Below are 19963 nucleotides of genomic sequence, written 5' to 3' on the forward strand. Positions count from 1 at the left end.
CTAGTGATTAGTGCTCTATCTGATGTGTAAGGGGTAAAGATTTGCTCCCAAAATGTAGGCTCTTAGGTCACCTCACAGACAGTTTCTTTTGCTGAGAAGAAACTTTTTATTTTGATTCCATCCCATTTATTGATTCTTGATTTTAATTCTTGTGCAACAGGGGTCTTATTAAGGAAGTTGGGGCCTAATCCCCACGTGATGGGATTAGGGGTTTCTTTTATTAGACACAGGGTTTCTGGTTGTATTCCTAATTTCTGGATCCATTTTGAGTTAAGTTTTGTGCATAGTGAGAGATAGAGGTTTAATTTCATTTTGTTGCATATGGATTTCCAGTTTTCCCAACACCGTTTGCTGAAGAGACCATCTTTTCTCTAGTGCATGTTTTTTGGTACCTTTGTCTAATATAAGATAATTGTAGTTTTGTGGGTTAATCTCTGTGTCCTCTATTCTGTACCATTGGTCAACCAGTCTGTTTTGGTGCCAATAGCATGTTGATTTTGTTACTATTGCTCTGTAATATTGTTTGCGGTCTGGTATAGTGATGCCACCTGCTTCACTCTTCCTGCTAAGGATTTCTTTAGCTATTCTGGTTCTCTTATTTTTCCAGATGAATTTCATGATTGCTTTTTCTATTTATATGAGAAATGTCATTGTAATTTTGATTGGAATTGCCTTAAATCTGTATAGTGCTTTTGGAAGTATGGTCATTTTGATCATATTAATTCTGCCTGTCCAAGAGCTAAGTAGAGCTTTCCATCTTCTAAGATCTTCTTTCACTTCTTTCTTTAAGGTTCTGTAATTTTCATTATATAGATCTTTCACCTCTTTTGTTGAGTTGATTCTCAGGTATTTTATTTTTTTTGAGGCTATTGTAAATGGAGTAGTTTTCCTCATTTCCCTTTCTGAGGATTTATCACTGATATACAAAAAAAGCCTTTGATTTATGGGTATTGATTTTATATCTTGCTACTTTGCTGAATTAATTTACTAGTTCTAGAAGTTTTCCAGTGGAAGTTTTGGGGTCGTCTAGGTATAGAATTATATCGCTAGCAAATAGTGCTAATTTGAGTTCTTTTCCTTTTCATATCACTTTAACTTCTTTCATCTGTCTAATTGCTCTGGCCAGTGTTTCCAGAACTATGTTAAATAGAAGTGGTGAAAGAGGGCATCCCTGTTTTGTTCCAATTTTTAGAGAGAATGCTTTCAGTTTTGCATATGAATTTCCAGTTTTTCCAGAACCCTTTGCTGAAGACGCTATCTTTAGAATATTTAGAATGATGTTGGCCTGGGACTTAGCATAGATAGCCTTTGTGATGTTTAGATATGTTCTTGTTATCTCTAATTTTTCTAGTGTTTTGAACATAAAAGGGTGCTGTATTTTGTCAGATCCTTTTTTTCATCTATTGAGATTATTATATGATTTTTATCTTTAAGTCTATGGATGTGATAAATTACATTTATTGATTTCCATATGTTGAACTAACCTTGCATCCCTTGGATGAATCCCACTTGAATCATGGTGCATGGTTTTTTGATATGCAGGTTGTCTGTACCTTACTTTGATGTGGGCTTCCAGACCTGCTGGTGTTCCTCAATGTATGCTACTGCATCCTGGACCTGGGTCCTGCATGAGTCAGTCGATGTGGGTGGATTTGGGCCACTGGGCTTGACCTCCAGTTGTAGTATGCTGGCTGTCCTGCACCAGAGGCTCTTTTGGGTGTCTGCCCCACCTGGGGAGGAATGGACTGGGCCTGCTGTGAGCCTGGGTACCATGCGGGCTGGTGTCTATCGCTTGTATTCTTGATAATTGCTATTCTGACTGGAGAGAGATTAAATCTTAGAGTAGTTTTGATTAGCATTTCTCTAATTGCTATGTTTATTAATTGATTATATTTCTTCTTCCGTGAAGTGTCTGTGCAGTTCCTTGGCCCATTTATTGATTGGGTTATTTGTTTTGTTGTTGTTAAGTTTTTTGTATTCTTTATATATCTATATCCTAGAGATTAGTGCTCTTTCTGAGGTGTTTGTGGTAAAGATATTCTCCCAAAGCATTTTGCAAAATACACCACTTCATGTTCAAAACACTAGAACAACACTAGAACAACCAGGGATGGTATGAACATAACTAAATATTGTAAAAATTATCTATGCTAAGCTCAAGGCCAACATCAGTCTAAATGGAGAAAAATTGAAAGCATTCCTTCTAAAACCTGGAACAAGACAGGGATACCCTCTTTCACAACTTCTATTCAACATAGTCCTTGAAACTCTAGACAGAGCAATTATACAAAAGAAATGAAAGAGCTATGAATAGGAAAAGAACAACTCAACTATCACTGCTCGCCAATTCTATATTTAGAAGATCCGAAAAAAATTTCACCAGAAAACTTATAGAATTAATTAATTAATTAATTAATGCAGCATAGTACCAGTGCATAAAATCAATAACTATAAATCAAATGCATTTCTCTACATCAGTGATTAATTCACTGAAAGAGAAATTAGAAAATCTCTAATTTTACAACAGCCTCAAAAAAAAAAAGATGCATGAGAATCAATCTAACAAAAGAGGTGAAAAACCTCTACAATGGAAATTATAGAACACTAAATAGAGAAATTGAAGAAGACCTTATAAGATGGAAAGATCTTCCATGCTCTTGGATAGGCAGAATTAATATTGTCAAAATGGCTATACTACCAAAAGTGTTATACAGATGTAATGCAATTTTTATTAAAATCCCAATTACATTCTTCATAGTACCAGAAAATTCTTCATAGAGTCATGAAATTCATTTGCAAAAACTTGGAAAAGTCAGAGACCAAGAATAGCCAAAGCATTGTTTAGTAAGAAGAGAGAAGCAGGAGGAATCACAACATCAGACCTCAAACTATACTACAAAGCTATAATAACAAAAATTACATTATATTGGCACCAAAATGAACTCATAGACTGATGTTACAGAATAGAAGATATTTTTCTTTTTTTTTAAAGAGAAAGACTTTATCATATACAGAGCCCAGCCTATTCCTCTAAACAGGCATGAAATCAAGGCAGAAATCCTGCATTTCTGAGGAACATAGACTCTGGTTGTACCTAACAAGGATATGTGAATACTGATATCACTCTACCATGAATCCCAGCCTGCAGCCCACCAAACTGCAGGACATAGCCTGATACCCTGAAGAACCTAGTAAGCATATGTAATCATATCAATCATCAGTTGAGCACTGAACTTGCAGCACTGCCCAGTTTAGGAATTCAGCTATTGATACAACCCAACTATGGACACTGCCCATGGTTCTACTTGATCATGAATCCTATTCTTCAGCCTTTGACAACTAGATTCTATTGCTTAAGACGTCTTCTGACTGCTGTTTAGTTTGTGTTTCTACTAGAATATAGAGTCTAGCCAGTGTTACTACCTAGCCAAGAAACTTAAAACTGGAAACCCACCAGATCAAGGGTGATTGTAGAGATCAGCCTGAAGCACAGCACAACTGGGATGTCCAACCTGCAGCAATAACCTACCAGAGAGTACAACTCGCAATCTTGTGTGATGAGGCAATTGCAAAACCCAACTAGCATATCTGCCTGACTACACAGTCCAGACAACTACCTGTCCCATCAAAGATGTCAGACAGCAGGCCTGACAAACTCATGGCATGACAAGTAGCCCAAATCAGTCTGAGAAAGAGACATGATACCTGTTGGTGCTACCAATTATCTCATTCATAAGTTTAGGCTGGACTACATGGTAAAGGTCTATCCCAATCCAAATGAATATGTAAAAGCTGGAAAAATTGCTATGTTCTATTTGTAATATTTAGATATCGATCTAAATACATGATGATTCTGAAGAATAAGAGAAATATGACCCATCAAATGAAATCAATAGGGCTCCCATAAGGATCCTTAAGAAATGAAGATCTAGAGACAAGACCGGAGGAGGAAGCCCGGAGCTAAGCCAGAAGAGACCAGAGGAGGAAGACCAGCACCAAGCCAGACTGGAGGAGGAAGGTCGACCCCGCCCCACCTGCTAGTCCCTTAAAACCCATCAAAGAGGGCGTGGCTACCAGCACAATTCTGTGTCTGAGCCAGGTACTCGGTTTCCAACTCCGCCACCCTTAGCAGCAATAACTCAAAGTATTTCACACAAGTTTTTTGGGGGTGTAGCTATCAATGCAAAACAACAATTGTACAGGCACCTAGTTTCCACCTCACAGGCTAGAGTAGGGAGGATACAGGTGGAAGCTCATATCTTTTCACACTGGCTATATCCACCACCCTGAACACAGAGGCTTAAGCCAGGAATAGAAAATGCCACCTACGGGAAGAAAGGAAAACAGAGTTCTGAGAGACTTTTTTATCTTTTTTTTTCTCTTTCTCTCTTTTCTTCTCTCTCTTTCACAACCTCAACATATGTGAAAGCAAGAACTGTGCATGAACAACTGAATCACCAAAATAATATAATATAGAGGAATTGCATATGCCCCACCTTCCCCCCATTTTTTTCTTATTTCTTTCTTACTTTCTTTTTCCTTCTCTCTTTTTTCTCTTTTCTTCCTTGTTATTTTTTTTCTTTTCTTCATTCATATTCCCTCTATCTCACTTTCAACCCCCTAACTTTTACTATCTATATATAGGGTAACTATCTAAATACAGATAGGAAGTTGAGTCTACACATTCTTTCATAAATTACCAGTCTATTGGTTAGAGTCCCCCAAAGTTGCTATGTTAGTTTAACCTCATACCCTCACTCCTTTCCCTCTAAGTATAACATCCTTCATCTGAAATTCAGTTTTCTATATGCCACCAGATATGGTATGCCTTTTATGAACTTAATGTCTATATTTTTAAATAATAATTGAAACCAATATCTGTAGACTTAGATTCTAACTATAAATGTATTAATAATGAAAACTTGTGCTTAGATGATGTACTGTTGATTTTGGGAACTGTTAACATTGTCTTTCTCCGCAAAAGAGGGATTTGGAGCTATTCAAGAACAATATAAATATATAAGGGGAAAACCATTAACACAACAGTTTCACAAAGCTAGAAAGAAACATGAGCAATATGAAAAGACAAGGAAAGAAAGGACCACAAACAATGCAGGTCAATTCAACATTAGAAGAGGTAATATCTGCAGCAGATGAAATTTCAGATAAAGAGTTCAGGGTATACATACTTCAGATGATCTGGAGTCTCAAGGAAGACATTAGACAGCAAAATCAGACAATGAAAGATCACTTTGACAGTGAATTACATAAACAAATCTAAGAAGCAAAAGATCAACTCTACAGGGAGATAGAGGATATAAAAAACAAACAGAAATCTTGGAAATGCAGGAAACAATAAACCAAATTAAAAACTCAAATGAGAGTATTTCCAGAGGAGTAGAACACTTAGAAGACAGAATGTCAGACAATGAAGACAAAGTTTTTCAACTTGAAAAGAACATAGACAGCTCAGCGAGAATGTTAAGAAATCATGAGCAGAACATCCAAGAATTGTGGGATAACATAAAAAGACCAAACTTAAGAGTTATTGGGATACAAGAGGGTAAAGAGGTCCAAACCAAAGGAATGAGCAATCTATTCAATGAAATAATATGAGAAAACTTCCCAGACTTAAAGAATGAAAAAGAAATCCAAATACTAGAAGCCTACAGGATGCCAAATGTACAAAATCATAAGAGATCCACACCAAGACACATAATAATGAAGATGCTCAACATACAGAATAAGGAGAGAATCTTAAAAGCCACAAGAGAGAGGAAGCAGATTACATTTAGGGGTAAACCAATCAGGATAACAGCTGATCTTTCAACACAGACTCTGAAAGCTAGAAGATCCTGGAACAACATATTTCAAACGCTGAAGGAAAAAGGGTTCCAACCAAGAATCATGTAACCAGTGAAATTAAGCTTCAGGATTGAAGATGAAATAAAAATCTTCCACGATAAACAAAAGTTAAAAGAATTTGCAGCTAGAAAACCAGCTGTTCAAAACATCCTTGGCAAAACATTACAGGAAGAGGAAATGAAAAATAACAATGACAACCAACAGCAGGAGGTAGTACAGTAAAGAAAAACTAATCAAAGAGAAAAAAACATATCATGTTAAGTAACATAAATAACCAAATATGGCTAAAAGTACAAACCATATCTCAATAGTAACCCTAAATGTTAATGGCTTAAATGCACCAATCAAAAGACATAGGCTAGTAGACTGGATTTAAAAAAAAGATCCAACAATATGCTTCCTACAGGAGACTCATCTGATAAGAAAAGACATACACAGACTGAAGATGAAAGGTTGGGAAAAATCATACCACTCATATGGACCTTGGAAGCAAGCAGGGGTGTCCATACTTGTATCAAATAAAATAGACTTAAAGCCAAAGTTAATCAAAAGGAATAAACAAGGACAGTACATACTGCTCAAGGGAACCATACACCAACAAGACTTAACGATCATTAATATATATGCCCCAAACAATGGTGCAGCTACGTTCATCAAACAAACTCTTCTCAAGTTCAAGAGTCAAATAGACCACAACACAATAATCATTGGAGATTTTAACACACCTCTCTCACCACTGGACATATATTCCCAACAAAAGTTGAATAAAGAAACCATAGAGCTCAATAATACAATTAATTACTTGGACTTAATTGACATAGAGAATATACCACCCAATATCAAGCAGATACACTTTCTTCTCAGCAGCACATGGATCTTTCTCAAAAATAGACCATATATTATGTCACAGGGCAAATCTTAGCAATTACAAAGGAGTAGAGATAATACCATACATTTTATCTGATCAAAATGGAATGAAATTGGAAATCAATAATAAAATAAGAAAGAAAAATTCCTACCTCACACGGAGAATAAACAATATGCTACTGAATGAACAAAGGGTTATAGAAGACATCAAAAAGGAAATTTAAAAATTCTTAGAGGTAAATGAAAACTTAGACAACATATCAAAATCTCTGGGACACTATGAAAGCAGTACTAAGAGGAAAATTTATTTCATGGAGTTCATCCCTTAAAAGAAGGAAAAGCCAACAAATAAATGACCTCACACTACACCTCAAAGCCTTAGAAATAGAAGAACAAATCAGCAGCATATACAGTAGAAGGCAAGAAATAATTAAAATCGGAGCTGAAATCAATGAAATTGAAACAAAAGAAACAATTGAAATAATTGACAAAACTAAAAGTTGGTTCTTTGAAAATATAAATAAGATTGATAGACCACTAGCCACACTAACAAAGAGAAGAAGAGAGAGAACCCAAATTACTAGCTTATGGGATGAAAAAGGCAACATCACAACAGTCACCTCAGAAATATAGAAGATAATTATAAATTATTTTGAATCCCTATACTCTAACAAAATAGAGGATAGTGAAGGCATCAATAAGTTCCTTAAGGCATATGAGCTACCCAGTTTGAGTCAGGATGATATAAACAACCTAAACAGACCAATATCAAGTGAGGAAATAGAAGAAACCATCAAAAGACTACCAACCAAGAAAAGCCCAGGACCGGACAGATATACAGCAGAGTTTTACAAGAACTTTGAAGAAAAACTAATACCAATACTCTACAATCTATTTCAGGAGATAGAGGGAGCACTTCCAAATTCATTCTATGAGGTCAACATCACCCTGATTCCAAAACCAGATAAAGACACTTCAAAGAAAGAAAACTTCAGACAAATATCTCTAATAAATTTAGATGCAAAAATCCTCAACAAAATTCTTGCAAATAGGATACAAAAACATATCAAAAAGATCGTGCACCACGACCAAGTGGGATTCATCCCTGGGATGCAAGGCTGATTCAATATATGGAAATCAATAAATGTAATTCACCACATCAATAGACTTAAAGATAAGAACCATATGATCATCTCAATAGATGCTTAAAAAGCATTCAACAAAATACAGCATCCCTTTATGTTCAAAACTCTTCCTATTTAGTGGTAGTCTTCTTCTCATTCTCTTCCTCCCTATCCAATTTTGAGTCACCCCCCTTATACCAGAGAAGACATTCGACATTTGTTTTTTAGGGATTGGCTAACTTCACTTAGCATAATCTGCTTTAATGCCAACCATTTGCCTGCAAATGCCATGATCTTGTAATTTTTTAGTGCTGAGTAATACTCCATTGTGTATAAATGCCACATTTTTTTAATCCATTCATCTATTGAAGGGCATCTAGGTTGGTTCCACATTCTAGCTATTGTGAATTGTGGGATAACAGGAAATTACCTCAACATGGTAAAAGCTATATACACTAAGCCTCAGGCCAGCATCATTATAAATGGAAAAAAAAATTGAAGGCATTTCCTTTAAAATCTGGAACAAGACAGGGATGCTCTCTCTCACCACTTCTATTCAACATAGTTCTTGAAACACTAGCCAGAGCAATTAGACAGACAAAAGAAATTAAAGGTATAAATATAGGAAAAGAAGAACTTAAATTAGCACTATTTGCTGATGCCATGATCCTATACCTAGCAGACCCAAAAAAATTCAACCAAGAAACTTCTAGAACTAGTAAATGAATTTAGCAAAGTGGCAGGATATAAAATCAATACCAATAAATCAAAGGCATTCCTGTATATAAGTGACAAATTCTCTGAAATAGAAATGAGCACAACTACTCCATTCACAATATCCTCAAAAAAAAAAAAAAAAAAAAAAACCTGGGAATCAACTTAACAAAAGAGGTGAAAGTACTATACAATGAAAACTACAGAACCCTGAATAAAGAAATAGAAGAAGACCTTAGAAGATGGAATGATTTACCTTGCTCATGGATTGGTAGAATTAATATTATTAAGATGGCCATATTACCAAAAGCACTTTACAGATTCAATGCAATTCCCATCAAAATCCCAATGACATTCCTTGCAGAAATAGAAAAAAGCAATCATGAAATTCATCTGGAAAAATAAGAGACCCAGAATAGCTAAAGTAATTCTAAGCAGGAAGAGTGAAATTGGTGGTATTGCGATTCCAGAGTTTAAACTATACTATAGAGCAATAGTAACAAAAACAGCATGGTACTGGCACCAAAACAGGCTGCTAGACCAATGGTACTAAATAGAGGACACAGAGACAAATCCACAAAAGTACAACTACCTTATATTAGACAAAAGTGCTAAAACCATGCAATGGAGAAAGGATAGCATCTTCAACAAATGGTGCTGGGAGAACTGGAAATCCATATGCAACAAAATGAAATTGAATCCCTTTCTCTCACCATGCACAAAAGTCAACTCAAAATGGATCAAGGAGCTAGGCATCAGATCAGAGACTCTGTGTCTAATAGAAGATAAAGTTGGCCCTAATCTTCATCATGTGGGGGCAGGCCACAAATTTCTTAATAAGACACCTATAGCCAAGAGTTAAAACCAGGAATCAACAAATGGGACAAATTCAAACTAAAAATATTTTTTTCTCAGCAAGAGAAATAATATGCAAGGTGAATAGGGAGCCTACACCCTGAGAACAAATTTTTACCCCTCAAACATCAGATAGAGCTCTAATCTCTAGAGTATACAAAGAACTCAAAAAGTTAAACAACAAAAAAGCAAATAACCCAATCAACAAATGGGCCAAGGACTTGAACAGAAACTTCTCAGAAGAGGATATACAATCAATCAACAAATTCATGAAAAAATGCTCACCATTTTCTCTCTAGCAATCAGAGAAATGCAAATTAAAACTACTCTAAGATACCATCTCACTCCAATAAGAATGGCAGCCATTATGAAGTCAAACAAAAATAAGTTCTGGCGAGGATGCAGGGAAAAAGGTACACTCATACATTGCTGGTGGGACTGCAAATTGGTGCAGCCAATTTGGAAAGCAATATGGAGATTCCTTGTTAAGCTGGGAATGAAACCACCATTTGACCCAGCTATTCCCCTTCTCGGACTATACCCAAAAGACCTAAAAAGAGCGTACTACTGGGACACAGCCACATCAATGTTTATAGCAGCACAATTCACAATAGCTAGAATGTGGAACCAACCTAGATGCCCTTCAATAGATGAATGGATTAAAAAAATGTGGCATTTATACACAATGGAATATTACTCAGCACTAAAAAATAACAAGATCATGGCATTTGCAGGCAAATGGATGGCAGTAGAGCAGATTATGCTAAGTGAATTTAGCCAATCCCTAAAAAACAAATGCTGAATGTCTTCTCCGATATAAGGGGGGAGACTCAAAATGGGATAGGGAGGAAGAGCATGAGAAGAAGACTACCACTAAATAGAGAAGAGAGGTGGGAGGGAATGGGAGGGATAAGGGGAGTTGTGCAGAAGATGGAAGGAGAACCTCATTGTTATACAAAATACATGTATGATGTTGTGAGGAGAAAAAGAAAAAAAATGTGTCACATTAGATTGGATAGAGAGAAAAGATCGGAGAGGAGGGGAGAAGTAGGGAGGATAGGAAGGGCAGCAGAATAGAATAGACAATATGATTGATGTATGTACATTCCATGTATATATTATATGTCAAAATACATTCTGCTGTCATGTACGACTAAAAATAAATAAATAGTTTTTTAAAAAAGATCTATGAATGACTTAACAACAATTAAGCATAATCATCTTAAAGGGATTCAGTGAACTCTAAAAATAAAGATAGACAACTAAATGAATTTAGGAAAACAATACGCAAATAAAGCTTGAAATTTAATAAAAAATATAAACAATAAAAATAAACAAACAAACCCTAGGATAGTCAATACACTAAGTAAACTGAAAAATTCAGTAAAGAACTGCAACAATAATGTCAATGAAACAAAACAAAAAAACCCTCAGTAAATTCAAAACAGATCATTTGAAATTATTCAGTCAGACAAGCAAAAAGAAGAAAGAATAAAAAAAGAGTGCAGATCATATGAGAAATCGTCCAAGTGAAACAACATAGTATATGCAATTTAAGAAGTAGGAGAGATGAAAATGGATATTAATACTGTTTAAGGAAATAATTACTGAAAACTTACCAAATTTTGGGAGCAGACACCCAACTTAAAATGATCAAATTAATTCACATAGGACAAATGCAAAAATCTTACTTCAAACACATTACAATGATATGATTAAATTCAACTATGAAGGTGACACATGATTCATCTCAGTATTACTATTTCCATAAGTCTTTGGATTATTTTTCATATAGTATTCTAGAAAGTTTTGACATTTCTGCTTTTCTTTGTGTAGACTGCAATGGAGTCCAGGTTCAGTCAACCAAACAAGCAAATCATTATTATCAGTCTATGTGCCCTGAGAAAATTTACAAAGTATGGAATGTCTTATTTGTAAGAATAATATTTTAAGTATTCATGTCAGAATTTGCACTCATTTCCCAAAAGTGTGCCAGCGTGTAAGTCTAGATATTATCAAGAAGTAAAAGAGGTCCTGGTTGTAAATTTTAAGGAGAATCAGCCTCCTCTCAGGTGAACTAATATGTCCGTTAGTCAAAAAAAGAAAAACTAATCTCCCTTAGTAGGGAATGAAGAGTTTTTTCAACAAGCAAAGATTTGTTAATTTCATGATGAAGATTCTCCCAAATTAGGTTAGATTAGTAAACAATTTAAAAATATTTTTTAATATTTATTTTTTAGGTGTAGATGGACACAACACAATACCTTTATTTTTATGTGGTGCTGAGGATTGAACCTGGGTCCTGCCCATGCTAGGTGAGCGCTCTACTGCTGAGCCACAATCCCAGCCCAGTAAACAATTTTAGATCACTATTATTATGACTTTATTCACCTAGACCAATTTCCATTACCAGAACCAGAGTCAGGATGGGTTTGATCAGAAAAATAAAAACCACTCTCTATAATCCATATGTGAAAGTCTTAATATATGAACCAAGGTCTTGAACTTGTTGAAAAAGTTGGGATAACAAAAGTTAGGAAAGTTGCCACTGAAGTCAGGAAATACTTTAGTCAAAAGCTTCAAAGCACATGATTTATAATTACTTGCTGGGAAGCTGCTACATTTCAAAGAGGATCTCAGGAATATTCTCAAACTATTTTAGGCTCATGCATGGATTTAGTAGAGATACAGATATTCAGTCCATATACTATCTCACTGAAAAAATATCTAAGAACTGTGGATTTTGCCCTCATTTCTTTTACTGGAAAATTTCAATTCAGGACCTTATAAGGAGTATTATTCATATTTTATCTTGCCATGTATAATAAATTGTTATGATATCAGGTTCACAAGTTATAATCCAGTACACAATGAAAATTGCCATTTTATCTTTTCTTTCTCTGAGCATTCTATTTGAGCATATATGGATACTATTACTGAAAATTCTGTGTGATAGTGATATTATCTGAATGTTCCATGTGTCTGTTTCTACTATTTTTCCCTAGTTTTCATGTAGTAGTTTATATTTTTATTGTTTTTAAAATTTGTTATTTGTATTAATACATGACTGTAGAGTGTATTGTGACATAGTATGCATACATAGAGTATAACTCATTCAATTAGGATCCCATTCTTGTGGTTGTACATGATGTGGAGATTCACTGGTCATGTATTCATATGTGAACATAGAAAATTTATGTTTGATTCATTCTATTCTCTTTCCTATTTTTATCCCCTATCCTTTCCTTCATTTGCCTTTGTCTAATCCACTGAACTTCTATTCCTCCTCGCATTTTTATTATGTGCCAGACCATGTATATGAAAATTGGTTTAGCTAATCTGAAGTGAATTATTTCAAGTGTCCTGATACTTAGAATTTTGAAAAACAAAAAAAATGTACCATTGATTGATTTTGTGTCTTATCGTCATTACTAATAATATTAATATAGATGTATACAAAAATGTACACATGTATTGTGCATATAGTCCTAAAGGAAGTATTTGATTGGGAGAAAGCATTTCTCAAATATTTTTAAAATACCACATATAAGTTTTTTCAAACTAATGAAAAGAACACCTAATACTTAAGGATGCTTACTGTGTGCTAACTAGTATTATGATATCTCATGTAAATTAAATATATTTAATACTCATCCTAACCCTATATTGTGTATTACTACAATTTCCCTATTTTGATAAGAAATCTGAGCTACCAAAGTGTTGAATAATTTTCCTAAATTTGCCCATTTGATAACTGGAACTACCAAGATTCATCCCTGAAACTTTAGCTCCAAAACTATCTACCCAATTATCTTACCTTATCCAAGTTGCAGAATAAGTTTTTACTATAATACAAATATAACTAAATTTGTTTTATTACTCAGTGATGAAAAATTCCATGTCTCCAAACATGTATCACTAATTTTATTGTAGTACTTATTGGTGATATGTAATTTTAATCCAAGAGAGGTATTACAACTCATTATCAAAAACTACCTCATAAAAGTCCCAAGAATTCATATTACAGGATCACCTGATTAAATAATGACCTCTGAGACAATAGTGAAATTGTCAAGGACATTGAAATATTTTAACCACACTTCATGGTAACCAAGACAACTGAAGAAAAACATAAATATTATGATCCTGAATTTACCACTTAGGGATTTGGAAATCAATCACCTTCTTTTTCAAAGACAACTGTATCTGCTTAGAGTAAACTTACCTTCCAAATCAGTACATGCTATAAACAATAAAATTATTTTAGAGTTAACATATGCTATAATTTTGTTGGAAATTTACATTATTTGAGAAAAAGTTTTATTTATAGAGAAAGAATTAGATACATTTTCTTATTTTCCAGTCCAATATCTTTCCTTCTTTTTTTACATTGGTGACTAAAAATACATATATATCATGTATTAATGATATTGTAGGTTATGTATACATTATGAAGTGGTTAAATCTAGATAACTATTAATGGCATGACCTTACAGAGTTATTTTTGTGGTGATAATATTTAAAATTTACTCCTTTGCATTTTTCAAGATTATGGGATTTTAAGGGATGGGGGTGTAGCTCAGTGGTAGCGCACTTGCCTAGCATGCATGAGACCCTGAGTTTGATGCCCATCATCCCTCCAAAAATGTTCTTTAACTCTACAACCTGTTGTCATTAGTTATAGTTACCATACTGTACAATAGATCTCTTGAACCTATTCCTCCACAGTACTACAGGAAAAACATGAGAGACTGGCAACTCTGGAGAACAATGCTTGTTTGTTCTCCAGGACCTTTTTCCATACTGTGGACGCTACAGTGGTAGAGAAGTAGGATACTAAGGGAACTCTCTTTGGACTGTAATGTTAATCTTTTTTTTTATTTTTTGTAGTGTGGCGGGGTGATACTAGGGAGAGATCTCAGGGGAATTCAACCAGCTGCATCTCCAGCCCTTTTTAAATTTTTATTTAAAACAGGGTCTCACTGAGCTGCTTAGTGCCTTGCTGTGGTTGTGGCAGGCTTTGAACTTCCGTTTCTCCTGCCAAAGCCTCCTGAGTCACTGGAATTCCAGGCATACACCAAGGTGCCTGGTTTAATGTTAATCATTAATAATCCTTAATAGCCCTTGGGAATAGTGTGCCTGTGTTTGTAAAACAATTTTTGGAAAAAAAGGAAAGAAATTAGAACTATACGGACTGATTATTCTTCTTATTTATTCTTTTAGAAATCTGCAAATAAATAAATTTTGTAAATATCTGCAGAGAAAACTCCCTTATTATTTATACTATGAAGGAAATACTAAATTTAATGTCTAAGAGGACATAAAATTGTTTTATTCTTAAATTTACTTTAATTAGTTAAACATGATAGTAGAATGCATTTTGACCATTGTACACAAATGGAGTACAAATTCTTCTCCCTGTGTCTGAACATGGTGCAGAGTCACACCAGTAGTGTAATCATACATGTATATAGGGTAATAATGTCCTTCTCATTACACTTTCCTTCCCATCCACACACCCCCTCTCCTTACCTCATTCCTCTCTGCCAAATCCAAAGTTCTTTCATTCCTCCACCCCATTATGGATTAGCATCCACTTATCAGAGAAAAATTCAGCCTTTGCTTTTTTGGGGTTTGGCTTATTTCACTTAATATGATATTCTCCATCCCTATCCATTTACCTGCAAGTGCCATGATTTTATCTTCTTCAAGGCAGAGTAGTATGTACAACATTTTCTTTATCCAATGATCTGTTAAAGAGCCTCTAGGTTGGTACCATAGTTTAGCTATTGTGAATTAAGCTGCTATAAACATTGTTGTGGTTCTGTCACTGTAGTATGCTAATTTTAAGTCTTTTTTTGTATAAACCTAGGAGTGGGATATTTGGGTTAAATGGTGGTTCTATTCCAAATTTTCTGGAATCTCCATACAGCTTTTTAGACTGGTTGAGCCAATTTGCATTCCCTCCAGCAGTATCTTTTCCCTCACATCCCCACCAACACTTACTGTTGCTTATGCTCTTGATAATTGCCATTCTGATCGAAATGAGATGAAAACTTAGAGTGGTTTGATTTGCATTTCCCTAACTGCTAGAAATGATGAACATTTATCCATATGTTTGATGATTGATTGTATATCTTCTTCTGTGAAGTGTCCCTTCAGTTCCTTAGTCCATTTATTGATTGGGTTATTTTGTGTGTGTGTGTGTCTGTGTGTGTGCTAAGTTTGTTGAGTTCTTTATATATCCTAAATATTAGTGCTCTATCTGACATGCATATGATAAAGATTTTATCCAATTCTGTAGGCTTTCTATTCACATTATTGATTATTTCCTTTGCTGTGAAGAATCCTGTTAGTTTAAATCCATCCTATTTATTGATTTTTGATTTTACTTCTTGTGCTTTAGGAGTCTGGTTAAGGAAGTCAATTCCTAAGCCAACAAGGTTGGGATTTGGTCCTACATTTTCTTCAATTAGGTGCAGGATTGCTGTTCTAGTGCCTGAGTCTTTGATCTATTTTGAGTTGATTTTTGTGCAGGGTGAGAGATAGAGGTTTAATTTCATTTTGCTATATATGGATTTCCAATTTCCCCAGCACCATTTGTTAAATATGCTATCTTTTTTCCAACGTGTGTTTTTGGTGCCTTTGTGTAGTATGAGATAACTGTATTTAGATGGGTTTGACTTTGTTTCTTCTATTCTGTACCATCGAGCTACATATCTATTCTGGTGCCAATACATGCCATTTTTGTTACTATTACTCTCTAGTATAGTTTAAGGTCAGTATGTAATGCTAGCTGCTTTACTCTTCTTGCTAAATATTGCTTTCACTACTCTGGGTCTCTTATTTTTTCAAATGTATTTCATGATTGCTTTTTCTACTTCTATGAAAAATGTCAATGAGATTTTAATAGGAATTGCATTAAATATGTATACCACTTTTGGTAGTATGGCCATTTTGACAATATTAATTCTGCCTATATAACAACATGGGAGATTTTTCCATCTTCTAAGGTCTTCTTTAATTTCTTTCTATAGTCGTCTGTAGTTTCCATTGTAGAGGTCTTTCACCTCACCTCATTTGTTAGATTTATTCCCAAGTATATTTTTAAGATTATTGTGAATGGGATAGTTTTCCTAATGTCTCTTTCAGAGGACTCATCACTGATGTATAGAAATGCATTTGATTTATGGGTATTAATTTTATATTTGGCTACTTTGCTGAACTCAATTATTAGCTCTAGGAGTTTTCTGGTGGAACTTTTTGGATCTTCTAAATATAGAATCATATCATCAGCAAGTAGTGATAGTTTGATTTCTTCTTTTCCTATTTGTGTCCTTTAAATACTTTCATCTGTCTAAGTGCTCTGGCAAGAATTTCAAGAACTATGACGAATAGAAGTGTTAAAAGAGGGCATCCCTGTCTTGGAATGCTTTCAATTTTTCCCCACTTAAAATGATTTTGGCTTTAGGCTTAGCATAGATAACTTTTAAAATGTTGGGGTATGTTTCTACTATCCCTAGTTTCCCTAGTGTTTCAGACATAAAGAGATGCTTATACTTCGTAAAATGCTTTTTATGCATCAATTGAGAGGATCATAATTCTTGTTTCTAAGTACATTGATGTGATGAATTACATTTATTTCTGTATGTTGAAATAAACTTGCATTCCTAGAATGGAACCTACTTGATCATGGTGCACTACCTTTGTATGAGATTTGCCAGAATTTTATTGAGACTTTCTGCATCTATATTCTCAGGGTTAATGGTCTGAAACTTTTTTTTTGTTATGTCTTTGTCTGGTTTTGTATCAAGTTAATTCTAGCCTTATAGAATGAGTCTTGGAAGGGTTTCCCCCTTTTCTGTCTCATGGAATACTTTGAGGAGTATTGGTGTTAATTTTTCTTTGATGGTTTTATAGAACTCAGCTTAAAATCTGGTCCTGGGCTTTTTGTTTGTTGTAGTCTTAAGATGATGTTTTCTATTTATTGCTTGAAATTAATCTGTTTAAATTATGTATGTTTTCTTGATTCAGTTTGGGTCATTCATATGTCTCTAGAAATTTGTTGATGTCTTTGAGATTTTCTATTTTATTGGAGTACAAATTTTCAAACTAGTTTCTAATTATCTTCTATATTTCAGTAGTGTCACGATATTTCCTTTTCATCATGACTTTATTAATTTTGGTTTTATCTCTCTTTCTCTTAGTGTAGCCAATTGCTTGTCAATTTTATTTATTTTTTCAAAGAACCAACTTTTCAGTTTTTTCAAAATTTAAAATTGTTTCTTTTGATTTCCGCTCTGATTTTAATTATTTCCTGTTTTCTTCTGCTTTTGGTGCTTTTATGTTCTTTTTCTAGGGCTTTGAGATGTTATTCTAGGTTATTTATTTGTTGACTTTTTATTATTTTAATAAATATGCTCAATGCAAGGAACTTTCCTCTTAGCACTGCCTTTACAGTGTCCCAAAATTTTTGATATGTGGTATAAGTGTTCTTATTTATCTCTAAGTATTTTAAAATTTCCTCCCTGATTTCTACTGCTATTCATTTATCATTCAATAGATATAATTTAGTCTTTAGGTGTTGAAGTGTCTTATATTTTTATTTTATCATTTATTTCTAGTTTTATTCTATTATGATGTGATAGAATGCAAGGTAGTATCTCTACTTTTTTGTATTTGCTAAGAGTTGCTTTGTGGCACAACATATGATTTATTTTAGAGAAGGATCCATGTGCTGCTGAGAAGAAAGAGTATTTGCTCTATGATAGATAAAATATTTTATATGGTGTGTTACATCTAAATTATTGATTGCATTATTTAGTTTTATAGCTTTTTTAATTTAGTTTTTGTTTTGAAGATCTATCCAGTGGTAACAGGTGTGTATTAAAGTAACCCAGTGTTATTGTGTTGTTGTCTATTTGATTATTAAAATCGAGAATGGTTTGTTTGATATACATAGATGCTCCATTGTTTGGGGCATATATATTTATGATTTTTATGTTTTGTTGATGTATGATTCTCTTAATCAATATGAAATGTTCTTCTTTATCCCTTCTAGTTTGAAGTCCACTCTATCTGATATGAGGATGGAAACCTCCATTTCTTTACATAGTCTATGTGAGTGATATGTTTTCTTCCAATCTTTCACCTTCAGTCTGTGGATATCTTTTACTAGGATGTGAGTTCCTTGAAGACATTGTGTTGTTTAATCTTGTTATTTAATTCAATTGGACCATCCATGTCTTTTGATTAATAAGTTTAAGCCATTAAAATTCAGGTTTATTTTTGAGATATGATTTGTATTCCTAGTCACTTTGGTTTATTTTTTATTTTGAAATTGACTTAGTTTCACCTTTGTTTGACTTTTACTTTAGGGTAGTTTCCCCCTTTGCTGATTTTCATTTTTTAAAAATTTCCTCCTCATGGAATATTTTGCATTGTTCCTCAGATGTCGGTCAACTTATGGGGACCCAAGAAGGCAGTAAGCTATGTGGGTTGTATCACTCAACTCTATATTTACATGTGGTTGGGCTCCATTGAGTGCCTTCTCCTGGCTGTCATGTCCTATGACCGTTTTACAGCTATTTGTAAGCCTTTGCATTATTTAGTAATCATGAACCCTCTTCTATGTCTCAAGATGATTTTCATGGTCTGGAGTATTAGTTTGGCCAATCTGTAGTGTTATGTACATTTACTCTAAATTTGCCTAAGAGGGAAAACAATGTTTTGGATCTTTTCTTGTGTGAGTTTCCAGCTATGGCCAAGAGAGCTTGTGTAGACACCACAACAGTAGAAATTTCTGTGTTTGCTTTAGGCATTGACATTGTCCTCACACCCCCCATCTTTATCTTTATATCCTATGGCTGCTTTGCTGAAGCTGTGCTAAAAATGAAATCTAAAGCTGGCCAACAAAGAACAATAAATACCTGAGGATCTCATCTCACTGCTGTGTCCATGTTCTATGGAGCTATTATCTACTTGTACCTGCAACCAGGTAACATTGCATCCAAGGACCAAGGAAAGTTCTTCACCCTCTTTTACACCATCATCACTCCATGTCTCAACCCCTTCATTTACACCTTAAGGAATAAGGACATAAAGGATGCACTGAAGAAGCTAATGAGAGTTCAACATGAAATCTGTGAAAGTGAAGAGTTATTTGAAGAGATAGATATTAGAATAAAGTAATGAAATGTATCTACTAATTGTCTTTAATTTTTATGGAACAAGTAATCCTTAGATCATAGTGATGAATTAATGTTAATTAGTGAATTACAGCTATGAGCCAGTAATTATCATAAGCAGTATATGATAAAATTTTCCGATTATTCAATGGAAGTTGATGAATATCTTGAGGAAATTATCTTAGTAACTTAATTCTTTTTTATGTACCATGTCAGAGAAAAATAGAAGCTATTTATCAAAGTCTTTTTAAAGGTGACAATCCAGACTAATTCTTTTCTCATTCATTATCGAAACTTTATTATATGATTATGCTAATGTTTTTAGAAAGAGAATCTTAATAGTTTGACACC

General features: G+C 34.2%; 1 pseudogene; it reads left to right on the forward strand.

The window, feature by feature from the left end:
• The first annotated feature begins 18864 nt into the window (after window positions 1-18864).
• Window positions 18865-19616, forward strand: LOC124103322 (olfactory receptor 2W1-like; annotated as a pseudogene).
• The last annotated feature ends 347 nt before the right edge of the window (window positions 19617-19963 follow it).

The sequence above is a fragment of the Marmota monax genome, unplaced genomic scaffold (assembly GCF_021218885.2).
Source record: "Marmota monax isolate L192 unplaced genomic scaffold, Marmota_monax_Labrador192_F-V1.1 WCK01_AAM20220418_F8-fsc00280, whole genome shotgun sequence".
Taxonomy (NCBI): Eukaryota; Metazoa; Chordata; class Mammalia; order Rodentia; family Sciuridae; genus Marmota; species Marmota monax.